A 16,098-nucleotide genomic window follows, 5' to 3' on the forward strand; every position below is an offset into this window, starting at 1 on the left:
ATTCAGTGAACTCAAAGGCTAAAGGGGTATCTGACTTGATTCTCCTGCAAGATTTCTGTAGCCATGGAGGAACAGAATAGTTTTTGGGACCAAATTCTATGCCATTTCTCTTAAACTGTGCAAAAAGCTTTGCATACTTAATAGTATTGGCCTTTAAGCATTTTGCCATTGCAACAAGGAATTTAGTTTTATTTCTTTTTAAATTCTTGGCAATAAGCCATTGTGATTCCATTTTGCAAATATTCACATTTGGAAATTTGATACAAATTAAGTTTGAAGTAGTAAGATGCCTCGAGCCACATACCATGGTCGAATGCAGAGTTTGGTCTGATATTTTGCTTGTCTTCAAAGGATGATTTTTGAAACTGTAAGTTAATTGGTTTATCCTGCACAATGAAAAATGATACACAAATATGTGCGAGATTAGAAAGTACCATAGAATTCTTATTTGCTTCTATAATTGGTAATTTTAACTGATATATTTTATTTATTTAAAAATCAAGAATGTATAACTATTTAAAAGAATAGTAATGGGAAGAGCAAAAAGCTTCATCTATATAGATGGTCACACATATATATGCACACACATTATTCACATGTATGTGCATGTGTGTGTATAGAATATTACTTAGAGTTATTTTATGGTGTTTTTTCCAATGCTGTGAGTCATTTGCCAGAAATCTTGAAGACTTTTTAATTGAGCATTTCTTTGGCTTTTTCAGGTAAGAGTAATACTAGAAATGAGTCCAAATTTTTATAATACTATATAGAAATGTTAGTTATTGAACATTTTGTGGGAGGGGTGTTGTGCTCTGCTCTGAAGTAGTATAAAATATTGGAGAGAAGTATAAATTGATATTAGAACCCATGATATCACAGGAAGCAGATAGAACAGGGCATCTAACTGTTCTGGGTTCTAAAACTGTCTATACTCCTAACTAACCATATGTGTTAATAGATAAGCTACAGTCCTTCTTAGAGAAGTTAATAGATAAGCTATAAGTCTTCCAACTTGTTCTTAAGGAAAATCTTCTGAAAGATATTAATGTGCATTTCATTACAAAAATTTTCTATAACCAAAAAGTCAAGGAAATGTTTATAATTGTGTAGTCTTAGAAATTCACTAAAAATATGATCATATTAAAGGCAATGAGAAGTACCACAAGAACAAAAAAGTTGATTTTTTAAAAACTTATCCTTTCTCAAGTATTTTTGCTCACAGACGCTTATTTTTAAATCATTTTATTTTATTTTTCTCAGAATATCTATCAAATCTTGTAAATGAATTGTTCTTCCATAACCCAGATTAGGTAGTGTCATCAGACGACAAGACTCTTGAGGGTTCTTTCACACCCTAAGATTCCATGGCTTTTCGTGTCAAAATTATAAAAATAATAGCTCAGAATAAAACAAAAGACTGAACTTCCAGAATTTTTTTGGAAATCCTGCTGTTTTTTCTCATAATGTAATATAATCAGCCAACAAAATGTAGATCTTTCTCTCAACACTACCTCAACCAAAAGCTTAAAGACCTAGAAGTCACATTCAGTTAAGGTTTATTTTAAAATTCTGATTATATCAGAGCTGCCTGGATGGCTCAGTCGGTTGAGCATCTGACTCTTGATTTCAGTTCAGGTCATGACACCGGGATTGTGGGATTGAGCCCTGCCTTGGGATCTGTGCTGAGCATACAGCCTGAGTAGGATCCTCTCTGTCTCTGTCTCTCTCTCCCTCTGCCCTTCTACCTGCTTATGTTCTCTCTCTCTTTAAAATAAAAATAAAAATAAAAATAAAAATAAAAATAAAAATAAAAATAAAATTCTAATTATATCAAACACACAGAAAGATAGCAGTAAGTGACAAGTCTGAGAATATGTTACTATTCCTCCTGATTGTGTGGTGTATTATTAGTTCCCTTTGATAAGAAATGAGTGAACCATCTCTATGTTTCTGGTGGGAGGCCAGGCACCAGAAATGTGGATATGAGTAAGGTATGGTCCCTGCATCCTGTGACAAGTATTGTGATAGACAAATGTGTAGGATGTTATGAGGCCCCCAAACCCAATATGAGTTTACACAGTCTGGGAAGAGAAAATAGAAGGGAAATAGAATACTACAAGAAACAAAGTAAACTAAGGAAAAGCCCTAATATAGACACTGGAGAGAAGTTATTGGCACTAGAGCAGCATGGGCCCAGAAGATATGGAACATGGCTGCTATGGAAAGAAAAGTCAGAAACACAAATCTCAATAGTTAATGGATCCCATTTCAAGGACCTTTATCAGAGGATCCTACATTTTGAGAGACAAGGCGTCCTTGACGCTTACTAACCAGTCATTGTACAGATATTTACACTAAAGTCCAAAGTTGCAAACCTGATTTGTGGCAGAAACGAGACCCGAATCTAGGGCATCTGACTTTGAGCAAATCTTTTTCAAACACTGTGAAATGATTTGGAGATTCTGTGGCTTTTACTTTTATTACTATTGTACCTGATTTGAGATAAGTAGACCATTGTTTGTGGCCATAAAATGGGTTTCAGCGGTGTTTACTTTAGCGGGATTCAAGTTATAACCTGTTCAACAGCAATGTAACAAATGTCTATATTAGAACAACAGAAGTTCCACTTGGATACAGAGACAATGGCAAGTAATTCCAGGCACAGGGGGAAGGAACAATTGACCTGGTCTCTAAGGATATATGAGGGTGGTTGGTGGAAAGGAAGGAAGATGTCCAAACTCATCCAATATTTCATTGTCAAGTGATCGGAACAATGTTGATGGCATGGCCGGCTGCAGGTGGCCTGTGGGGGTGGGGAAGCAACGATGCTGTGAGGGCGAGGAAGGAGAAGTGGACAGGAGGGATTCTCTGAAGAGAGAACCCATGTGCCCAATCACACAATGCATGAGGAATCAGGCAAAATGAATTTAAGGAGCACGGTGATGACGAGCAAAGGGCATTTAGCTGGTTATTGGGATGGAGGTAAGGAACAAACCTTAGACTTCATTATACATACAAACTGCTCTGAATAATCATGGAATTTTTTTTCAAACATTTATGTATTTTCAAGAGACACAGAGCACGAGTGGGGGAGGGCAGAGAAAGAGGGAGACACAGAATCCAAAGAAGGCTCCAGGCTCTGAGGTGTCAGCACAGAGCCCGATGCAGGGCTCGAACTCACTGACTGCGAGATCATGACCTGAGCTGAAGTCAGACGCTCAACCACCTGAGCCACCCAAGTGCCCCCCCGCTTTAAAAAAATTTTTTTTTAAATAATCATAGAATTTTTTAAGTCTAGAAAGAATGTGGAGAGCTGATCAGATTTTGTTTTATTTTGTTTTTGTTCTGCCTCTAAAAAAAATTCCCTTCAGTCTTTAACAAGGGATACATACAAGGTTTATGGTTTTGTCATGTTTTTTAATAACACCACCTGATACAACATTTGTATATCTAATAATCATTTTGTTTGTAAATTGTTTCACGTACCTAATTCTGGACCCTCTTTTCTATTTGTTTCATTTCCTTTCATATAGATTGAAAATTGATCATCAGTAAGCCCCATTTCTCTCCCTAAAGGCAGCTGGGAGAGAACCCCTTTTCAACCTTTCCTTCTCAGAGCTGAACTTTACAGTTCCAGGAAGTTTTCCTTGTGGAAATTATATACCAACCTCAGTATTATTTTGATGGTCCAGCTTCAATTTCTCCCCATTCTATTCTAACTGAAGAGGCAAATAATCAGATATAGTTCTCTTGCTGAAAAAAAAAAAAAAAAGACCATTCAAATAACGAACGTGTGGTTTGTATTTCCTATCAGTTCCAACCTTATTTATGTAAACAGAAAGAATCCTTTTGAACTTCTTAAAAGAGTACTATACATTTATCTTAGGTCAGTTTGATATTCAATATATAAAACCTCTCATTAATCCCCTCCCCCCCCCCCAATTAAATAAAAATGCTTCTTTCTTCCTTTGCCAGACACAGGCAAATGCTTTGGAGAACATATAAATAACTTCTTGAAATACATTTTCAAACTCCTCCCCCAGCACTGTTATTTTTTTTCACTTTAAAGACTAACTCCAGCACTGCAATTTCTTGGGACAAAGAAACACATTTCCCAGGTAGAACAGAAATGATAAATGGAGAAGTTTCCCGCAGCTTACAAAGCCTGCTACTTAATATTATTTTTCTGAATCTACTGTAAAGAAGTTGATCTATTGATAATTTTAACAGGTGTCTGAGAAAATAAAAACAGTGTATCAAATTCCTGTCACCGGCAATATTCTTCTCTTTGGGATCTCTCATCATGGAGACATTACAGATATTTGCAAAGGGAAATGAGAAGGTGTAAGTTACTTTATTTATAGGCAATTCAAATTCTCCCTGCAAAGAATTTATAGCACCACATAAAAAAGCTAAAATATCGGCATTCTCACTTCCAATCCTGCACTTCCTTTCAAGTCACTGTCCCTAAAATCCTCATGTCCTCCCCGAACTCCTCCAAATGCTTCTTTCAATCCTTCCAGTATATTTTTGTAAGCCCAGCTCTTTTCTGTCTGCATAAAAGAAAGGAGACTGCACTTGTTTCCTGAACTCTCAGTAATTTGCACTTTGACCTCGTTAAAAGTGTCCGAATATTTAGCTTCCGAAAAATATGAACAATGTCACTCCTTATCTGCTGATTCTGTTCTGCTAAAAAGGTACCATGTGACATGCCTATAAACTGTTGCTTATTTCTAAACCAGGAGCAAAATAAGGCATACATGCTGTTGTAAAATGATGGGGCAGAAAGACAGTTAATTGACTTGTGATGATTTGAGGGACCTAGACTCAACTGATTTACTAGTCACGGAGTTGATGAACTTTATCGCATTATTGGTGTCATGTAGTAGAGAGTCCTTTTCGTCTGGGCTGTTAATTTGATGTGTTTATAGTGGTTTTTACTGACATGTGTCCAAGGGCCAGATTCGGCAGAATCGCCTAAGCTTTTTCAAATGGCAGATTCCTGGGTTCACCTGCTTCCGATGGCGCCAGGGTTTCCCAGGGACCTTGGGATTTGCATTTTAAATAGGCAGTTTTGGTTGTTCTTCTCACATTTAAACGCTTGAGAGTCGTTGGTTTATAACAAGATGTGTGTTCTAACCCAAATCTCCTTGTTGAACTTGGCAGTCTGTTTACAGAACCAGCTATTAGTTCTTCCCTTTGAATGTTCTAGTATTTCATATTCGTTGCATGAGCTACCCAACAAACCCGTGTCTTCTTTTCCTTGCCTTGACAACCAAGAGCCGGGAGGCACCTGAGACTCTGCCCACTCCCTTATTGTCCATACCCATTCATCAATAAGTGTTTCTATGTCCAGCTGAAGATTCTTATGTGTATCACCTCTTCTCCGTCCTCACCTTCTCTTAGCGTGCCAAGTTGCAGAGACTTTTTGTATGTAAAACGATACGACCAACTAGAGTGTATCACATCCCTTTTTGAGCCCCCAAGGGTCACTATGAGGGGGAAGAGTGGAAGCAGTCTGCCATATGCGCAGGCAAGAAGGCTTTCATTTTGTGCTCTCCTTTGTAGAAAATTAAAAAACAGTGATAAAACTCTTGGCCTGCTTTAATTATCACGATTGAACAGGGTTAGTAATAAAATACTCTTCATCACTGAATTTGCCCCACCAATCTTAGCACACTGTTGGCCCACCTATACTTTGAATATATTTTTATTTTCTTCATGCATGCCATCTTGTGCTATAATTGTCTGTGTACACATTTTTCCCTCTCCCTAAACTCTGGGCTCTTTTTGTATTTTCTATCTCCCGGCAACTCACAAAACACTCTCCATGTATTATAGATGCTTAATAAATGCAAATCTTGCATACTGGAATAAATGGATTATTACTACATTACATACAAGGCCTGGATCAAACTGGAAGACTAGGTATGCATATCTGCATACTGATTCCCACAGAAACCTCTGTAAATTGTTATGCAATAATAAGTGACTATGGGCAAGAAGGAGATGTCATTAGTGGATTAGGTAATTTAAAGAATAATCGAATGAAGTCAAACAGGTGTGACTATTTGAATAAGCCACACCCCTAACGCTGACTGGAGAATACATCAAATACATTAATAACATAGAAACACACAGCCCCCTATCAGTGGGTAACCATGGAATAGCAGATGCAAAATGAGCAAACACACACACACATACACACACACAAATTACTAATAATTAAGGAAAATGAACACTGTTTTATAGAAGCACCAAACAATAGAAGTGTTAATGATCATTACAGTGAAGATAGTATAGAAAATGTAAAATAAATATAGTTAATATACTCAGGTGAAGAAGAAAGGATATTTCATTCTGTAAGAAAGAACAGTTTTTCTATTAAAAAGAGTCAATTAAAATCTCAACAGCATCATCATGGGTATAAAGAAAAACTCAGATGATGCATTCAGTAGCAGAACGGACACAGCAGAATGAATTGTTGAAGAGAAATGTTGAGCCAGAGAGTTATCTCGGCATTTAGCATTAAATGTTGAAATAAAACTTTGAAAAGTGGCTGAAAAGCAGATAAAATCGATCTAGAATTTAGAATATATTTTTTAACAAGAGAGCACAATAAAATCTATCCACATGGAAATTAAAAACCAGTCTTCTAACTAACTACTAGGTCAGAAATGATACTACATAATAATGTATTGTGGCCAAAGTGTTATTCAAGGAAATTCTCTTATTGGAAATCACAAAATTATTATGTTAGAAAATGAGAAATGTTGGAGAAAATATTTAATCATTCAACTCAAGAAGTTAGGGGGAAATAAATCTAAAGCACTAGAAAACAATTGGTAAATTAAAATAAGAAATTAGTGAAATTTAACCTAAATGATAAACATTTAACATTTAAGAACTGAATGCTATCTTAAAAGATGAATAAAATATAGGAAACATTAACAAGTATGGTAAAAAAAAAAACACCAGGAGATACAAAAACAGTATTGAGAAACAAACAAAAAGCACAATTATACCTATGAAAGATATAAAATTTGAAAGAAAATATTACATACGCTTTTGAATATAAACTTACGAAAAATTGGATCAAATGGATAAAGTATTAGGAAATTATTAAATAACAAAATTAGTTTCAACACTAAGTAGAACCCCTGTGTGCCTACGTAGAACAATTATAGCATAAACTGAAAATGTGGAAATGATTTCTTAAAGAGACACCAGGCTCAGATGATTTTACTAAAAAGCCTTCTACATTTTTAAGAAATAGATCATTTTCATATTAATAAATTTTTCTGGAGAAAGAAAGCATGGAACCTTTCCTAAGTCCTTCTGCCACTCTGGCATAATCCCAATACACAAAATGTGGCAGCATTTTACATGGAACTTAATCATAGGCCAACCTTACTTAAAAATTGAAGTAAACATCCTGAATATAATATGAATAAGTTGAAATCAACAATGTGTTAATTGAATGATACCTTCCTATGCCAGGAATGCAAAGATGCTTCCACAGCATAAAAATCATAACATAAAAATTGGTTACTGTATTAACAAATCAAATTAGAAAAAAAATTATGTGACTGCTTCCAATGATGAAGAAGCATCTGATGAATTTCAATTCCCAATCTTCACATTGAAAATATATATATATATTTATTTATTTTTGAGAGAGAGAGAGAGAGAGAGAGAGAGCAAGTGGGAGAGAGGCGGAGTGAGAGGGAGACAGAGGATCCGAAGCAGGCTCTGTGCTGACAGCAGAGAACGGGATGCGGGGCTGGAACTCACAAACCCTGAGATCAGGACCTTAGCCGAAGTCAGACACTTAACCCACTGAGCCACACAGGTGCCCACCACCTCCGCCCGTCTTCACTTTTTAATTGAAATTTGAAAATTTAACATTAATCCAGAGTAGAACCCACAAGTGTGCATGGCATTTACCTGTCATGTGTCTCTTTAATCCTCTCTAGCCTTAGATGATATTTCTAACTCCATCTTTCCCTCCATATTTACTGACAATATTCTTTTCTATTTTATTTACTTATTTATGCATTTTGATACGTTATGTTTATCATTCAATTAGAAATATTTCTTAATTTTAAAAATTCCTTTAACGTGATTTTAACTTCCACGTATTAGAGTCTTTCTAGGTAACTTATACTTTTTTAAAAATTCTTTTGATTCTAAATTAAATCTGTTATTGTCCAGTAATCTACTTTGTCAGGCTTTAATATTGGGGAATTTACAGAATCTTGTTTATGGTCAAGCATATGCTTCATTTGTACTTGAAAAGAATGAATATTCTTCAGTTCCTAGGAGTCTTTTTTCAGAAATCAGTCCAGGTGGCTGACAGTTTTGGTCAAATTTTTCACGTATTTTCTGGTTATTTCATCTCATTTTGTCAGTACTGAGAGGAGTTGCTAACATCTCCAACTGTCATTGTGAGTTTTCTATTTTCCTCTTTAATTTGTCAATTTTTGCTTAATATATTATGAAGTTCTGTTATTAAACACATATGGAGTTATCATTATTTTAACTCACAAATTGATTCTTTTATTGTAATAACACATCCCTCTGTATCTTTGGTTTACTCTTTGTCTTGAAGTCTTCTGTATCTTTTTTATTAAAATTTTCTCAATGTTTATTTTTGAGAGAGGGAAGGAGAGAGGGAGGGAGGGAGGGAGACACAACGTGAGTGGAGGTGAGTGGAGGACAGGCAGGGAGAGAGGGAGACAGAGAATCTGAAGCAGGCTCCAGGCTCTAAGCTGTCAGCACAGAGCCCGATGAGGGGCTTGAACTTGGAAACAGCAAGATCATGACCCGAGCTGAAGTCAGATGCTTAACCGACTGAGCCACCTGAAGTCTTCTGTATCTGATATTAAGACTGCCACTCCAGCCTAATTAAGCTTACTCTTGGCAGGGTGTATTTCTTCCATCCATTTATTTTCTGTTTTCATATACATAGGGTGTCTCTCATAGGTAGTATATATCTGGATCGTATTTGTTTTATCTATTCTGACAAACCTTGTTTTTTAATTTGAATGTGTAGACAATGTATATTCAATATAATTATTGACATGGGTGGATACTGATGTATCATTTTGCTATTTGTTTCCTATTGGCTCCACTTGCTTTTTGATTTTTTTTTTCATTTTGCCTTCTGCTCTCAGTGCTTTCTAGGAATTGTGCATTCTTAACTTATCAAAATTTATTTCAAGTTAATGTTGCACCTTTTCATTTAAAATATAAGAAAATTGGGGGTGCTGGCTAAGTGATTTGAGTGTCTGACTCTTGATTTTGGCTCAGGTCATGATCCCAGGGTTGTGGGATCAAGTCCTGACTTGAACTCTGTGCTGAGCTTGGAGCCTACTTAAGATTCTCTCTCTTTCCCTCTCCCCTTCTTCCCCACTCACACTATCTCTCTCTAAAATTAAAAACTGAAGTAAAATAGAATAGAGAAGATTATAGTTGCCCCAGCAGGAGGGGCCATGCTTTATAAAATAAGTAAGTAAAATTAAAATAAAATAAAATAAAATATAAGAAACTTATATTTTATAGTGTAGTCCCATGTCACTTTTCTTTCCTCTTGCTATTGCCATCATATGTTGTTTAAAATATTAATAGAATGAAAAAAATACAGCCTTTATGTCTATGTGTTTCTTCCTGTAGACCCTTGTTTCTATCTGGCATTATTTTTCTTTAACTTCCTATGGTGTTTTGTTTTGTTTTTAAGTTTTTTAATTTATTTTTGAGAGAGAGAGAGAGAGAGAGAGAGAGAGAGAGAGAGAGAGAATGAGCCCAAGTGGTGGAGGGGCAGAGAGAGAGAGAAGGAGATAGAGAATCCAAAGCAGGTTCCAATCTGAGCTGTCAGCACAGAGCCTGACTCGGGCCTCAAACCCATGAACCATGAGCTCATGAGCTGAGCTGAAGTTGGACACCTAACCAAAATTTAGGAAGACGAGATTTGCTGCGTATAACACCCTTCTGTCCTGGAAACACCCCTGACTTCCTCTGACCAAATTTTCCTTTACTTTCTCAGAGGCCTTCTTTCAACAACGGATACTTTGTTAATCCAAACTGATGTTGTTCTTTCCCAGATGAGGGCCTGTTCTGTGAGCATCCCCTTTGTCAAGTGGTACTCCTTAGGACATACTCCAAGGTGACCCATTATGTCTGCCTACACAAAGAGCCCATGGCAGCTGTTTTCACTGAGGGGAAAAAATAGGATATATGATGGGGCACCTGACTTCCATAGCATAAACGCCTTCTTTTTCAGGTATAAATGTCTCCTTTCACATCATTTTGAGAGAGTATGGGGATATAAAGGAGAGAGGAAGACTTTTGCATATCTGGAGTGAAAGTGAATACCATGGAAGAAAAAAAAAAGTCTCAGGAAGAAGTTCTCCTTTCTCATTTAATACATTTATTTTAAACCCTCATTTTAGGGGCGCCTGGGTGGCGCAGTCGGTTAAGCGTCTGACTTCAGCCAGGTCACCATCTCGCGGTCTGTGAGTTCGAGCCCCGCGCCAGGCTCTGGGCTGATGGCTCAGAGCCTGGAGCCTGTTTCCGATTCTGTGTCTCCCTCTCTTTCTGCCCCTCCCCCGTTCATGCTCTGTCTCTCTCTGTCCCAAAAATAAATAAAAACGTTGAAAAAAAAATTTAAACACTCATTTTAGATACCAATACGTGGAATGTCAGGTGCAAAGCAGGTCTCTTATAATGTGGCGATATTCTGTTTTAATAGGAAAAATCTCACTTGAGTGGCCAAATTTCAGAGTCTCTCCCCTTCCCCTTTTTCATACTCAACCGAACTGGGAAGAGCTATTGATTGCAAAGTGGAAAATGATTCTGATTAACTTTGCAGTGCTGCGGCTGAAGCTTGTTTAAGCAACATTTAACCTTAGGAACCCATAGTTTCAGTCTCTGTCTGCACCAACCAATTTTCATTTTGCCTCTGGCTAGTCAATAATCTTTCTAATTTCTTTAACTTGCTCTTCTAAGCTTGTGATGTATTTAGTTGCTGTCCCTGACAAGCACAGTCCAAATCATGACACAAGTAAGCAAAGTGGCTTAGATGGTGGCTTGTTGGCTTTGACACAACAGACAGAAGAGCTGGTCCAACTTTTGCTTCTTAGCACAAAGGGGTGACCAAAATTTTCATATGCCTTTCAGCTAGTTTCATCTGATGAGTCTTGGCACTTTGCTTTTCCCAGATTAATCAGCAAATGACTCAAGAATAAAATGAGTTCTAGGTGTTAGGTTTAATTCTCTGCACCTAGCTTCTCTCCTGGATTTAGTTCCCTCCATATCTGGCTACCTTAGCAGACATAAACTTCAAGTTTTGTCTTCATTGAGCTAATGAGATTGCCTGAAAATACTCCATCAACCACCCCTTGCTTTCCTATCCAGCCTGTCTCCTCAGGCTAGGGCTCTACAAATGTCCTAGGAAACATCATAAGGCAGGAAGTTGAGTTAGCCTCAATTATTTTTTCTTCTCTTACAACCTGGGCCCATCAATTTTTTTTTCTGTCACAATAACTCTTTGGTGCCTACAAATAGATGTTTTGTATTTTATGGGACTTTCAAACATTTTTTTTTTTTTTCTCCAGGAACACTGGTACACCATAAGCTACAGCATCAGAAAACAGGAATTTTCTCGTCAACCTTTTAACATATGATTTATTGTCCAAGATTGTTTAATAATATTTATTTCCATTTTGGTATTTTCGATATGAATGTTTTTAATTTTATCCACTTAGATTGTCTGAAAAAGGAAACCAGAATTCTAGAATTTGTTTTTAAAAATTTTTTAATGTTTATTTATTTTTCAGAGTGCGAGTGGAGGAGGGGCACAGACAGAATGAGACACAGAGTCTGAGGCAGGCTCCAGGCTCTGAGCTGTCAGCACAGAGCCCAATGTGGGGCTCAAACTCACAAACCATGAGAACATGACCTGAGCCGAAGTTGGACGTGTAACTGACGGAACCACCTAGGCATCCCTAGAATTTGGGGGTGTTTTGGATGAAACTTTGCGTCTTTGATTTCAGACCAAAGGGGGGTAATTTGAAATTAAAAAACAAATTATGTTCATTCATTATGTTGTTTGTGTGTGTGTGTATGTGTCCCATTGTTTATAAATATGATGAGTGCGTATGTATGCATACATATATAAAGTTGAGATCAATTCAGAATTGAGTTTTTTCAAGTAAACATTGGAGCAGCTACTATTCTCTAAACAAAAGAAATAATAAGCTTGATTTTAATTTTTAATTTATTTTCATATAATTTTATGCCTTTTTAATGTTTGCTTATTCTGTCATTAAATTCTCACTTTTTACAGGTTAACAGTATATTCTCTGTAGTACATACATTTTATAACTTTTCCGTAGCTACTGATTTTTTTTTTTAATTTTTTTTTTCAACGTTTATTTATTTTTGGGACAGAGAGAGACAGAGCATGAACGGGGGAGGGGCAGAGAGAGAGGGAGACACAGAATCGGAAACAGGCTCCAGGCTCTGAGCCATCAGCCCAGGGCCTGACGCGGGGCTCGAACTCACGGACCGCGAGATCGTGACCTGGCTGAAGTCGGACGCTTAACCGACTGCGCCACCCAGGCGCCCCTCCGTAGCTACTGATTAACATTCATAATACTTATAATTAGGAAGGTGTTAAGAGGCTTCTTCAATAAGAAAGAGACCAAATGGAAAAATGCATAGGAATAAGAAGGGAGATACTGACAATTGGGTGAAATGAGTCACTTATCAAGGAGAGCAAAACTGTTTTTTCAAAATATGAAATTATCATAAAAGACCATAGGTCTGGAAGGTATGAAATTAATATTGGTAAAGAAATTCTGTGTTCTCCAAATTTTAAAATGTCTGAGAAAACAGGTATTGTTGATAAAAGCACTGTAAAGGTCATTTTGTTTGGGTTAATTGGTTTCTTAGCTACTGACATGATAATTTAAAAGGATTCTAAAAGTCATACAGAGTATGTAGTCTAGAAGAAAGTAACTTATTTTTTTTTAAGTTGTTTTTATTTTGAGAGAGAGAGAATCCCATGCAGACTCCAGACTCTGCGTGGAACCCAAGGTGGGGCTCTTGATTCCATGACACTGGGATCACAACCTGAGCTGGAATCAAGAATCAGATGCTCAACTGACTGAACTACCCAGGTGTCCTGAAAGTAACTTATTTTAAAAAGAATAGTTCTTGTGTAATAGTTTTCAGTGCACTGAAAGTCTAAGTCTTTCCTTTGATATACTTAAACATAATAAGCAAAACCGTTTTAAAACTTGTGTGTGATATCTGTTTGATTAGCATCCCTTATAGGTCTATAGGTCTGTTTCTATATTTTCTCTGTTTCTCTCAATTTTCAATCCCACTGTCTTAGCTTCTCATATATTGTTAGTTTTGATTGAGTGCTAGACATTGTATATAACAAATTAAAGTGATAAATTGAGGAAGATAAATTATCTTCCTTCTGAGAATTACATTTGTTTCTAGGAGTACTGGCCATCCCAGGTCACATTCATCCAATCAAGAATTGAGATAATCCCCAAACAGGTTTAGATCTTGCCAAGATTGATTTATTTCTGGTTTACCCTTGCCTGTAGGGAGTTTGTGGCCTTCAGACTCCTAATTGAAAGCTGGGAAGGTTTTCCATGGACTTATTTCCCCCATTGCTGAGCCCCCCAGTTTTAATTCGTATCTCCGTATACTTGTGAGAATTTGGTCACCCCACTCAAAAATTTAGCTTTTTAGTCAGCTTTTCTGAAATTGGAAGATACTCTTAAATTTTTTTTTTTAACGTTTATTTATTTTTGAGACAGAGAGAGACAGAGCATGAACGGGGGAGGGTCAGAGAGAGAGGGAGACACAGAATCTGAAACAGGCTCCAGGCTCTGAGCAGTCAGCACAGAGCCCAACGTGGGGCTCGAACTCACAGACTGAGAGATCATGACCTGATCCAAAGTCAGACGCCCAACCGACTGAGCCACCCAGGTGCCCCTGGAAGATACTCTTAAAAGAAAAGCAATCTCAATGCTGATTTCAACTTTCAAGATTTTTTCCTTTTCTTGGATCTTGACACCATAATTTTTCAATGAGATATTAATTCCTCATTGCATCCAAATATTTAAAAAAATATTTTGTCCAGATTTTCATGTTCTCAATGGGTGATTTGATATGAAATACCTAGGGTATCATTACTGCATTAGAACACCCTAAGAATAGTTTAAATATGAATAAAAGTTATTTTTTCCTGCCAACTCAAAATGTGGAACTAGATTTAACCCAACCATTCACTGAAGAGCACTATTTGTATTGTATTCTATTCATGTTATTACATCAGATTTTAAAAATTAGTTGTAATATATGTTTAACCTAATATGTTAAATAATACAGAAATATATTAATAAAAAGTTAATAATTTCTCTCCTTCTCACTTCCTCATGTCCTTGATCAATCTCTGTCCCTTGAAATAGCCAATGCTCAGCATGTATATATCTACACTTATCTTTATATATAGAGAATAACACACACACACTTGTTAAAAAATAAAAGATTGTAACATACCCATTGTGCTAATTTATTTTAATAAATTTCTGTATAAATTATCCAACAGGCATTTAAAAATTATGTTCAGAACTTGGGGTGCCTGGGTGGCTTACTCAGTTTGGCGTTTGACTTCGGCTCAGGTCATGATCTCATTGTTCATGAGTTCAAGCCCCACGTCAGGCTCTGTGCTGACAGCTCAGAGCCTGGAGCCTGCTTTGGATTCTGTCTCCCTCTCTCTCTGCCCCATGCCCTCTCACACTCTGTCTCTCTCTCTCTCTCTCAAAAATAAATAAATATTTAAAAAAAATTTTAAAATTATGTACAGAACTTTATTAATTTTTGCTAGACATGATAATTATACAAAATAAGCAAAATTTGGGATTTTAGTTTTGGGCAGCAAGATGTGTTTTAGTCCTCATGTGTCTTTCATTATCTTCTTTCATCAGTTTCAGAGGAGCAAAGTCCTTATAAGACTCTGAATTGAGTGACTTCTAAGTTCTCTGAGTATCCCATTCCAAAAATCGAAACTTTTGTGAATTAATAGCATGCAGTGCTTTATTTTTTTAAGTTTTTAATATTTGTATTTATTTCTGAAAAAGAGAGACAGATAGAGCATGAGTGGGGGAGGGGCAGAGGGAGAGGGAGACACAGAGTCTGAAGCAGGCTCCAGGCTCCGAGATGTCAGCACAGAGCCCAACACGGGGCTTGAACTCATGAACCACGAGATCACCACCTGAGCCAAAGTCGGATACTTAACCAACTAAGCCACCCAGCTGCCCTGTATACAGTACTCTTTAAGGGCTGCAGTGCCTTAGGCAAAATATGTTTCCAAGCTTGGGGGTTTTATGGACTGTAGAAGAAACTTTACACACAGACACATTCAATCCATGTATGTATTAAATATATAAAGTACGTTATATAATATAAATTTGTAATTAATTTGAATTCTACAGCATCTTTCTTATATACATATATACTCACACAAACACAGAGTATATGAAAACAAATATTATATACATATGAGATTTGATACCCAAACTCTGTTTTTTCACTGAGCTCTTGACAGTCCCCTCAATTCACTGTACTTCAATTTCTTCAATTTCATTGCATTGATGTTTTCTTTTGGTCTTTCAATTTTCTGAGAATTCTGTATTTTGTTACCTGTTTTGTTCATACTTTGGCTCACAATTCTACTCTACAGTGTGTTGGAACAAGGCTGGGTAAAGCTGTACTTTCCCAATCAATTTCCATTATTTTTCTTTAACTGAGAAAAGTCACTTGAGTCTCATGATTTGTCTTAGCATTGCAAGAGTTATTTGAATTTCTATCAATTTTAGGCTGATAGCTTAATAGGATGCATGATTATCCTGTAGAAGGTCTCTTATTAGAAATAATTATCCTAACTATTTGACCAGTTAAATAGAAATTTCATTTAAAGTGTATAATCGTGCAATACGATTCATACATTAACGTATATGTATATATACACACATATTTTATACAATGTACACACATATCTTACACATCTTACTT

This window comes from Felis catus, chromosome D4 (assembly GCF_018350175.1).
Source record: "Felis catus isolate Fca126 chromosome D4, F.catus_Fca126_mat1.0, whole genome shotgun sequence".
In the NCBI taxonomy this organism is placed as follows: Eukaryota; Metazoa; Chordata; class Mammalia; order Carnivora; family Felidae; genus Felis; species Felis catus.